Source organism: Gouania willdenowi, chromosome 14 (genome assembly GCF_900634775.1).
Source record: "Gouania willdenowi chromosome 14, fGouWil2.1, whole genome shotgun sequence".
In the NCBI taxonomy this organism is placed as follows: domain Eukaryota; kingdom Metazoa; phylum Chordata; class Actinopteri; order Blenniiformes; family Gobiesocidae; genus Gouania; species Gouania willdenowi.
Window position 1 is genome coordinate 4,704,189 of NC_041057.1, and position 12,500 is coordinate 4,716,688.

At 36.9% G+C, this 12,500-nt stretch overlaps 1 protein-coding gene across 3 annotated transcripts in view; it reads left to right on the top strand.

The window, feature by feature from the left end:
* Positions 1 to 12,500, top strand: part of nrg2a (neuregulin 2a) — a 145,799-nt gene that overhangs the window by 27,395 nt on the left and 105,904 nt on the right. The window lies entirely within an intron of this gene.

Consider the following 12,500-nt stretch of genomic DNA (forward strand, 5'->3'; position numbering starts at 1 on the left):
GATCATGAAAACTTGACCTGTTCTCTAGCGCCACCATCAGGACAAACCTTTATTATTGAACTTTATTATTTTTTATCTCCATTTTTGTAACATATTTGGGGTTATTCACTCTGAAGTGCTGTGTGTCAGACACATTCTCCTCTGCGTCACTTTCACTGTGAAAGAGCTTTTCCAAAATAAGGGTATTACCTGCAGTACTTCTATATGTGTTCATATCAATCCCTTATATTTATTATTATACTGGTTTGTGTTTTTGCGTCATCCAATAAGTCACATTCCTTGTATTGTTTTAAACTCTACTTGGCAAATAAAAACTATGGGTCACACACAGACACGTTTTGCACAGCGATATGCATTCAGCACTTTGACAAAATGTTATAATGATGATTTGATGCTTAAACAATTGTACCCATCAAAAGTCATGGAATATGAAGCAAAAAAACAAAAAAAAATAGTATTTTTTTGAATGATGAACACTGAATGGGGTCAAATTGACCCTAAGGATAATAAGAGGGTTAAAGTGACAAGTTGGGTGGAAAAACTGTTAAAACAGACATTGTTTTTTTCTATTTTAAGAGATGTAGGACAAAGTGCATACTGTATCAGTTCAATATAGTATAGGCAGGTTTTTTTTGTTCAAATATACTACAATACTATAATTTATGCCCTATTTGTGTGCAAAACGAATAAAGACACATTCTGATAATGAATACATGTTGAACTTGAAGCTTTAGGAGATAAGCAGCGTGCACGTCTACTCGTGATTAATTGTGCGTGTGCGATGCGTGCGTGGGTGTGTGTTATGGTAGCGAGGCTGTTCCTCTGTCCTTTAGCCTTGCTTTCTTCTGACCTTCCACCATCGCTCCTGCTCATTATTGTGTTGCTCTAATCTGAAGGGGGACAGCACTGGGTGCACAAGTGTATTTATCTTCCTGCACAAATAGGAACAGCTTTCCGTCTGGTCTCTGCTCGGCTTGTTGTTGAAAGATAGCGAAGCCGGCGCAGTGCGAGCTTCACTATGTGTCTGCATGTGTGGCTGCGTGTGTGTGCACGAGTTTAAAAAAAAAAAAAAAAAAGAGATGTGTCCCAGCTGGCCCATAGACCAGCCCACTAACCATCACCTCACTGCAGCAAACGCAGACAAAAGAGGAACACATCTCCCCGTGTGATATCGATACCCCTTAACTCTGGGGGTGTTTCACCCTAAATGAGAAGGAAACATTCCTCGCAAAGGTCTGCTGTAAAAAGTCCCTGTAGAGTGAGCCCTGTAGCCCTTCATCCCATCTGTTGGGATATGTTCTTTTGCCACACATTGTCTAGGCATGTTTCTTTTCATTCCCTTGTTGTCTCCATGACATTAGGCTAACAAACAGGCAGTTATCATACTGAAAAGGGCCAAGGGCCAGGAAACACAGAATCCTCCAGCAATCATGTCTTTGGCTGTGTTCGAAATCACATACATGCGTATTACCCACACTAGCGTATTACCCACACTAGCGTATTACTCACACTAACGTATTACTCACACTAACGTATTACTCACACTAACGCACTACTCACACTAACGTATTACTCACATTAAAGTATTACTCACACTAACGCACTACTCACACTAACGTATTACTCACATTAACGTATTACTCACACTAACGCACTACTCGCACTAACGTATTACTCACACTATCGTATTACTCACACTAACGTATTACTCACACTAACGTATTACTCACACTAACGTATTACTCACACTAACGCACTACTCACACTAACGTATTACTCACATTAACGTATTACTCACACTAACGCACTACTCACACTAACGTATTACTCACATTAACGTATTACTCACACTAACGCACTACTCGCACTAACGTATTACTCACACTATCGTATTACTCACACTAACGTATTACTCACACTAACGTATTACTCGCACTAACGCACCACTCGCACTAACGTATTACTCGCACTAACGTATTACTCGCACTAACGTATTACTCACATTAACATATTACTCACACTAACGCACTACTCACACTAACGTATTACTCACATTAACGTATTACTCACACTAACGCACTACTCACACTAACGTATTACTCACACTATCGTATTACTCACACTAACGTATTACTCACACTAACGTATTACTCACACTAACATATTACTCGCACTAACGCACTACTCGCACTAACGCACTACTCGCACTAACGCACTACTCGCACTAACGCACTAACGCACTACTCGCACTAACGTACTACTCGCACTAACATACTACTCGCACTACTCGCACTAACGCACTACTCGCACTAATGCACTACTCGCACTAACGCACTACTCACACTAACGTACTACTTGTACTAAGTTGGACATTAGTATGTAGTGCGTATGAAAAGATTGAGTACGCAAGAAATACCCGCGTGTATACTATATGGGGACATTTTTTAAGTATGCACGGTGGGCACACTAGTCATACTACACCGTCCCAAAATGCATTGTGAGCTGAATGTAAAATCTTTCTGGGATCGGCTTCAAGCTAAAAATCCCGATACAACTTTTTCACTTCCGATATGATACCGATATTGCATCCTTGAGTATTGGCTGATAGCAATATCGATACGATATCAACGCGATTCATACATACTTTTATTACTTATTTTGTAGTGTGGAATGTTAGAAAAGGCTCGATGAAGTGATGTTACGTTATACTTTTAAAGTGAAAACAATTCAAGTTCAGTTATTTTTTATTGTCAATATATAGTGGGAACAACTGAGTGCGGGAACAAAAACAACAAAAACTTATCAGAGCGCTTATATCGGATATTTTAGATGCAGTCCGATTAAAATCTGATATTTATTTTGTAAATAAGGCTCTTGTTTTGAAGTTAACCTGAAGTTTTGTCAGTTGCAAAATGTCTGAATTAAATGGATGAAATGAGCACATGTTGATATTCAATGGAACTTTTTGACGGATATAGAAACATGTTTGGGAATAAAGCCGGTCGGCTCAGCAGAACAAATGCGGACGCGCTGATGATTCAGTGGCACTGAGCACATGTCGATATTCTACTTGGTCATTTTCTCGCTTAAAATGTTTTCAGAACTTTTAAAGGTGGAGAATCAACAGAGATATTTAGCCTCAGTGTGATTCAGGTTTTTGTCGTTGTAGGTTCCAAATTCAATTTTGGAAACTCGGAAGTATACTTCACTGGTAGACATCGTAGACGGTATGTACTCATTGAGTTTGTAGTCTAGAGGTTTTTTCGACTTCCTACTTGGAATAAGTGACTTGGAACGCCACCTGAATTCAGAGCTCCCACTTGGTAAAGTCAGAATATAGCGGTCGGCCATGTTTAAGATGTTTTCAACGTTCTGTCGTTGTTTCCTACTGAGTTCTGAGTTGCCTTGAATGCAGCAATATGTGTTTCTCAGTCAACTCGCTTCTTGATTGGCTACATTCGGTTTTATAATAATATATTTAATTTATAAATGCTTTCCAAAACACTCTAATACACCTAATTCCATTAAGTTCATAATTTTGTCTTTTTTTAATGTTACGCTTTCATTCATTCAAACAACTTTTTTTCGTGAAATTTAGTTTGAAATTCGCCATCGGGCGACAGGGGGGCGTACGCCAGCCTGAAAGAACTATCAAGTCGGCCACGCCCAGAAATAACTCTTAAAAGCCATCAGCAGATGCCTCTGTGGAAGGCTGACAGTTGTCAGTGGAAACATATCTGGAGAAAAAAGAAACTTCAACATGTTTCTCAAAGACACTTTACAATTCAAAATAGAAACAATGACAAGAAGAACAAATTACAGAAAATAATAATGTACACACAAAATATAACATTAATAATAATAACAAAAGTCATCAGAACATTAAGAGCATAATTAATGACAACACCAGGAGCTTTGGTTGTAAATTCTGAAGTTTATTATTTATAATCGTCGTCCCCAACCGTTTCAGAGCCGATTATTGAGGCAAATTCACTCTTAACAAACCTCAGACCACAGGATAATCTGATAGGATAATCTTTTAAAACGTGAGATCATCTGGCGTTTGCCGTCCATACTCAGGAGGGAGGAAAACTGAGACAAAAATGTATATTTTTGTGTCCACCCTGCTGCTTTAGTTTTAAAAAGCAAAGCTCTGCTCTGATATCTTCACTTTTTTAACACTTTAGCGCAATGTGTGAAACGCATGGCCCGGGGGCTAAGTCTGGCCCGTTAGAGCATTTAATTCGGCCCGCAAGAGAAAGGTTAAAAAACATTTCAAAACTCATTTATTTAAGCAATGCTTTTAGCTTTTTTTTTTATTATTATTACTGTTCTCACTCCCTGTAGCACTCTGAGATGTGTGTACAAATGTAAAGTTATTATTATAGTAAAAAGGAATTATTGTGTAAATTACCCAATAATCCAGGTGTAGATATCTCAAATTCAATTATTTAATATTTTCAGGGGCTTGCATTTTTCCTGTTTATATCACATGAATGCAGTCATTTTTATTTGCAAATTGTCAAAAAAAACTGCCAATTTTGCTCCAAATCTTGCAATTTCTCACAAACAATTCCACAAACTTACTCTAAATCATCCAAAAATTTATAACAAAATAACGAACTATTGAAGTGACGTAAACTGATATTGAAAACTAGGGCACAATGATAATGATTTTTTTTTAATGTATTTTTTTTTTATTTCGTCTTTTGTCTATAAATACATTTTAAATACAAAATGTAGTGTGGTATTTAAATTAATAATATTTTATATCACAATATATACCTTATTACTGTATGTTCATTAAGTATTTATATATTTATTATACTGTATATTATTGCTGTCTAGATCAAATTGTCGCTCTTCTTTCTTATACTTACTAATGATATATGATTTAAAGTGGTTTATGTTGCTGCTTTGTTTTATTTCATCCATCACAATATATACCTTTTAATTTAAACCTCTGCTATTTTTATACTCATCTTTTTCAGTATTTTTTCTGGCATGTTGCATTTTGAAATGTAGTTTTCCTCTTAATTTATATTCCTCTTCTCTCTGTAAAAAAACATTTTCTGCAACCCTTTTGGAAGTGAACCTTTACTTGCTTTATTAATCATTTGGACAGTTGGAGTTGGATGAGATCTGGCAGTTTTTAGGAATAATCCATTTGTGTGTTCTTTGTTTACCTGCGTTATGTTATGTGAAAATGTTTTTTTCCCCACACCTGTACTCTGCAGCCCACTTGAGATCAAACTGGTCCATATTTGGCCCCTGAACTAGAATGAGTTTTAGCGTGTGAGTGTTACTTCACTAGTGAGAATTAAAAACGCTATTTGGCTGAAAGTCAACTATGATCTTTAGGCTTTTTAGCTCCGTTTGTGAGTTTCCATCACTCTGGCAGTCACTCGCCTATTTACTATCAAAGCCCCTGCAGGCTTTGACCTCTTTCTGAGTCACGGGTGCGTTGGCGATGGATGTAACTTCCTCTGAGAGGGGCTGAGGAGGGTGTTTTCTGTGTGTGTGTGGCTGCACAGTCATCTCGTCTCTGTCAGATGACCCAATCCCAGCCCTGGCTTCCTGCCTTGCCAGCACACAGTGTGAGGCCATCCTGGCACCGCTCTCTTCTCCACTTATCAAAGCTCTCTTAATTTGAGAACGCCTTGATCTGGAGCTCATGCCGCCCATAGCATGATCTGAGGCGTACACATGCGTAGTGGCCTGTTTTTCAGGAAAAGGGCCGAACGTCGTTGAAAACAAACATAAAGATAAGAAAACGACGCGATAAGGCTGAGCTCAGCCATTAAGGGGCGACAGGGGGAGAAATGCAAATGGCTGGTTTGTCTCTGTGTGTGAACTGCTAACTTGTGTCCTCAGTGTGACATGTTTGTGCTGCTCTTAAAGTACATTCTGGAGATAAAGGACAAGTGCAGAGTGGAAGAGGAATTTGATTGGATGAGAAGAATGCGAAGCGGAGAGCGGATGCTTGTATGTTTTTGATGGGGGGGGGTTGGGTCGAGTCATTGCTGATAAGATCCACAGACTCTCAATGTTTGTTTAAAACCACATTTTATGATTTTTCACAAGCATTGACAGAATTATGTTGTATCTGTATTTAAAAAGTCTGTTTAGGATCACAAGTTAAAACTCCTAAAACAAAAGTCATGTTTGAGCATAAATGTGACGTCACCCAGAGTTAAACTCTACTAGTTCTCACATTTGGAGTACATATATTCAACTCTGGTTTACTAGTGTGCAAATACACATTACTAGTTACAAGTACTACTAGTAAGCCTTATATGTTAATAGGGGGCGGGGAAAGCAAATTCAGGATTGCCATTGGCCACGGTTACATGATGTTTCTTATTTCGGAATTAATTATTCTGATTTAACGTATTCTGCTTCGTGTTCACTATTAAATAGTAATGCTGAATTGAGGTTTACATGGAAACAGGTTTATTTCCCTATTGAAATCTACTTTAGGTCTGAGGTAGGGCTGGGCGAGATATCCAGATTCAAGATATATCGAGTTTTCGATTTTGGCATAATTGAAAATCACACTATTGCCTATATCAATTTTTATTGCTTATTTAGTTTTAAAATACTTGTTTTAGGAGTCGCTGCTTTTACCACTTCTCAGAACAGCACAGAAAAAGCACAGGTAGATAGTAGTGCATCCTAAGCCCAAATAAGCCAAACTAAAGAACTCACTCTCACATGCTGTCTCTTATTGTTAAAAAAAAACATTTTGTGCTGCTGTTTGTTAATAAATGTGCCTTTGTGGTATTTTGCATTAGCAAATTTAACCCAGAATTGTCTTTCTGTTCAGACTTTTTTTGAAATAAAATTATCAAGATTTAGAATATTGAAAAATATTGAGATATGAGTTTTGGTTCATATCGCCCAGCTCTAGTCTGGGGGTTGGGAAGGGTTCTGATTGGACAGAGGGCGAACGTAACGTATCACGTCTATCCGGAAAGAACGCACAACAAACCTTTTCTTTTCGTCTGCAACATAGAAGACCACATAATAAGTACTATTTTCACTTTTATTTTACTTGTAGTTTTGAAGTAGCAGTTTGACGATCACACGCGTTCACTTTTCACGTTTCACTTTTGCTGAGCAGGAGGAGGGCGAAAGAACAGAGAAGAAGGGAGTCATGTGACTGTATTTTGGTCAATCAAAGCCAGCGGTCAGTGCAACGGCTGATCTACTTCCACTTTACAGAATTTTGAGTGAAATTAGAACTTTCGGGCGACACGTACATCATTAGTAAAGCTTAAATCAGATTTAAATTTAATTCGGAATGGCCATTTTCTTTCAGAATTAGGCATTTACAAGGTTATTCTAAAGATGATTTAATTTTTATTCTGAATTAAATGGAATTAAAGCTCTCATGTGAACGTGGCCATTGGCTTTCAGTGATATTTTAACCAATCGGGCTACTAAATTTGATTATAAACCCTCCTACTTCATTTGGCCCAGTAGTCCTACTATCTTTTGGCTTTACTAGTACTACCAAAAACAGAGTCATAATTCTACTAGTAAAGGTTTTTGGCGCACAAGAAGTTCTTACTCATAAAGCAAAATTATCTACTAATAGACACGTTTGTGTCAGTAGTAGCACTAGTAACGCTTTGAGGTTTTACTAGTAACACTTTCTAAGTCTCCTAGTACTGCCAGTAACACAAACATGTCTATTAGTAGACGATCCGTGCACTCGTGCACCAAAAATCTTAAATTATTGAACACATTTTTTGTTTACTTGTAATACTAGGACACTTAGTAGTAATAGTAGTGGACTGTTTTTAGGCTATTAGTAGAACCAGTAAAGCCAAAAGATCCACTAGTAGACATAATGCAAATTAAGTAGGAGGGATTATAACCAAATCTAGCTCCCTGATTGGTTGGAATATTTTTGAGCCAATGACATGCTTTGACCCGCCCCCTAATGAAGATTATTAGAAGGGTTGTGCATTGCAATGAATCTGACGATATGATAAAATACAATGAAATATTTATTTATTAGAAAAGTATCCAATATCAAAAACAAGTAGTATGTTTATCAGTCAATTTAAATTTTTCAAATTTTTTTTTTTACATTTGCTTCTACAACAGATTCTGATTCTGTTCTTAAATTCTTAAAAAAAATGAACCACGTGCATCTCTAAAAGTGCCCCGTATGTTTAATAAAAAATAAAGTACAATCAACTTTCAAGCTAAAATGCTTTGAGGAGTGAGGTAGTTTAACAAGGTCTGATGTGCTTCACGTGCTATGCATATGTTAGCACAATTAAATGTTTTTTTCATTAAAAAAAACATTGATTTGGACATTTTTTTTGGATTGATACGATAATCATGCTGTGAAATATCACAATATACTGCCAAATTGATTTTTTTTTTCTTACACCCAGTTATTAGTAGCGGTGTCTTATCCGATATTGATATCGGATATCGCTCCGATATCAGCCAGAAAATTAATATCGGATTTTATCGGACTGCATCTAAAATCTCCGATATAATATATATTGGTTTATTTATTTTTTTCAATATCTTCTATTTTATTTTTTCATTTATTTTATGCAGTCGTAGAATTTTCTTATTGTAAAAGGTTAATTATATGTAATCCATTGGTTTATAATAAATGGGCTGTTTTTTTTTTTTTTTAATAATCAAGCCTTTTCTAACATTCCACACTACAAAATAAGTAATTAAAGTATGTATGATTCGTGCTGATATTGTATCCGATCGATATCGGCCAATGCACAAGGCTGCAATATCGAAAGTGAAAAAGTTGTATCTAGTTATTAGTTGCATAAATGATCATTTTTCGTAGTAATGGTGACACTTTTTGCGTCACTCGTAAAGTGTGATTGTACGAGTAAAACAAACTTGAGTACTTGATCTCCAGATTGGAGATGTTATCACCGATATCGAATTCATGCTCAAACGTCTCCACTTAGAAATGCTGGAAAATCACTTTATTGGTTCCTTAAACCCTCAATGAAACCTTTGGGTTGATAGGATTTAGTTACTAAAACAAATGTTCTCACAATTATTAAAAGCCTCTTTGAGACAGAATAAACACATATCTATTCTAAGCTGCTTCCTTTAATCTAGGACATTTTATCTCAAGGATTCAGAAGAAATCACATGATGTTCTGATCCCATGGAGAAGCGTCGATGAACGTTTTTATATCTTTGGTAATGTTACCAAGTATAGTCATGTAGCCCGAGCTTTAAGAGCAACAACAACAATACATGAAGTCATTGTGATGCATCAGGACTCGGAGAGAATGTGATCAAATGTGTGTAATGGAAGATCCCACGCTGAAAGCCAGCTGTTGTGTTGTGATTTAGATGCTCTTAAAAGTCTATTTTGGTTAGAAAAGAAAAAAATCCCCTTTTTTGATTGCATCAATGCCCCATGTGCTTCATTTATTTACACCCAGATGCACCTGTGGGGTTTTTTGTGCGTCCGACCGTGTTTGTATTCGAGTGCGACAGTGTATACTTTCTCAGTCCGAGGACACTTAGATTAAGTGTGTGTTGTTCTTTACGACGAGAGCGCACATATGTGTTTGCGTGGAGACCTGCTCCTATGTGGGTGTGTGTTTGATAAACTGTAAAAGCATGTGGGAGAACTGTTTGTCTATTCATCCGGGTGAGAGCAAAGGGGGAGAGAAAGAGCAGGAGGGTTTGGAAGAGAGATCTGTTTCCAGCCTCTATCTCCGAGTCAATCTGTTCACAGTCACACAAACCTCTTTATCTCTGGCCTGAGACAGACAGACAGACAGACAGACAGGCCATGAGCGACAGACGGGGAGAGAATAAAATACGTTTAAAAGATAGAGACGGAAAAGGAAAGGAAGGATGGAGAGATTCAATCAGACGGCTTTAAAGAGAAAAAGTGGATTTTTTGTGTAAGAGGATCAAAGTTGTCCTCGGTTGGCATCTGTCTTCAAGAATTTTTTTTTTTTTTTGTGTTATTATAATATCGCAACAATAGGGTATTTTTATTTCAACTAGAAATAATTCTATGACAAGTGATAGAAAAATGCAAAACAATTGTGTATTTTGTGCATTAAGCTTCTAAAGGTGGCCTCTTAGTTTATGTCCTATATGAGGATTTTCACCACATTATTTATTTCATAAAATGGGCATGTTTTATGAAAATAAAGTGCAATCAACTTCCAAACTAAAATGCATTGAGGTGTGAGGTAGTTTAACAAGATCTGATGTGGTTCACTGACACCTAGTGATAGGGCGTTTACGTGCTATGCATGTGTGAGCGCAAGTACATGTTTTTTTGGGGTTTTTTTGTTAAAAAACATGACTAAAATAAATTTGAACACTTAATTGGATCGATACAATAATTGCACGGTGAAATGTTGCAATATATCAACGAATCAATTTTTTCTTACACCCTTACAGCAACACTGTGTAACTTTTGGCCACTAGGGGCGCTGGACCTGTAACTTTCACGTCAGTCGGACCAGCCTCCATTGTCTTCTGATTGTGTATGCAGACAGTAGTAGATCATCAGGAGATCATCGACTCACTATTAAAGAAAAGTAAAGTTAGTTTTATGCAAGTAGGAATCTGTCGCGTGCACAAAATTCCTGAGATTTACACATTTAGGCTACGTAGTTCCGTTAGCTTTGGTTTGTAGCTTGTTCGCTTCATAAAGTTGAGAAAAGAGAATCGGTTTTACATCACGCTTCTTCTTTCATCCGACGTCAACGAGCAAACTCCTTTACTGTTTTTTCCTCGAACACGATCCCTGTTGTGCACGTTTTAAACGTTTTGCTTGCCTCTACTGTGACCAGGAGTCGATCAGGTGGAAAAATAGTAGCCAAAGCCTCAGCTTAGCTCCATGATTATATCAGAGCCTGTGGTCACGTGACTGTCCGTAAAGTGATGCGTTCTCCAGGCATTCTCCAGGTCACGTGACCTGGCCAACGACAGTACGACTTCTCCAAACTTACATGGGCGGTATTTCAAGAGGGAAGCCCCGCCCCGCTCGGAGCATTGATACTGTCAAGCTTTGTATATTGGCCTGAAGAATCATTTAAAATAACTCTTTAGGTCACAAAGTCCATGGTGTGGCATTAAGGTGCGTTCACCCCGAATGCGATTGAAGCAACTAGATTACATTCAAAATCAATGTAAATGACGCAACTTCAAGCGAACTCCCTTCAAATGACCCATGTTTTGCGTGATTCCGGCTACTCGGTCCTGCGTGACCTAGTCACTCAAAATAAAAAAATAAATAAAAAAAACTTTTCAAGTGACAACATCATCGGGCAAGGTTGGCATGTATATTATGATGGAAATAAAAATAGAAATACTTTAAAGTCTTGTGCAGGACTATAATATAACAGAAACAGGGCAGAAAATACATGTGACAAGATTTGTATTTGTATTTGTATAGCACATTTCATATACAAAGGCAATTCAATGTACTTTACATGATCAAAAAGTGCAACAGAAAACATTCAACATTAGAACATTAAAATCAGCAGAAAAAACCTCTTCAATTTCTCTGAAATTGGAGAAAATCATTAGAATTACTCTAAACGGCAGTCATGACCACAGTCGCACCACATGATATTTTGACACTTTGAACAACAGAATAAATTACTGAAGTATTTTAAGAAACATTTTAAAAAAACTAAAATCAAAGTAAGCGCTTATATACCAGTGGTTCCAAACCATTTTTGGGTCGTGACCCCATTTTTTTATCACAAATTTCTGTTGAACCCAAGGTTGAAAAAACAAACAAAAACACTGGCATATACTAAGTTACCACATACACATTTTTTTAAACTAAAATAAATGCATGTTAAGGTTTTCATTTATTCAGATAACATATTTTAGTTAATGTACTTTGATCTCCTGACATATTTTGACTGTCAACTGCCAGTCTTCCTCCGAGGTGTCTGCTGATCGCTTTGATTTGTCTTTGAGTTGTTTATGGGTGTGGCTAACTTGACAGCTCTGCCTGGCTGACCACACCCCTTGTCCCCCAAGAAAGATGGTGAAGAGAATAGGCCACCATGGCCATATCTCAAAAAGTATTAATCCAATGAAACAAGAAATGAACAGTGTGTTTATTGAATATTCATGGAACAATTGGTAAATAATGGGCCATTTGTTAAAAGGACATGGAATGCACATGTGTCAAACTCATCCAATTCAGATCCAATCCGGTCCGCAGGAGAAAGTTAAAAAGACAGATTATTGTTTGAATTACCAAATAATCCAGTTGTAGATATCTCAGTTTTACCAAATCCACAATATTTTTGAGGCATTTTTCCTTTGTTTATATCACATAAAATGCAGTCATTTTTAATTGCAAATTGTTGAAAGAACTCTCAATTCTTCCACAAATCTTGCGATTTCTCACAAAAATTTCACAAAATTCCTCTAAATTACACAAAAATTGGTAAAAAAAAAAAAAAATCTAAATTTTTTGAAGTGAATTGAATCGATATTAAAAA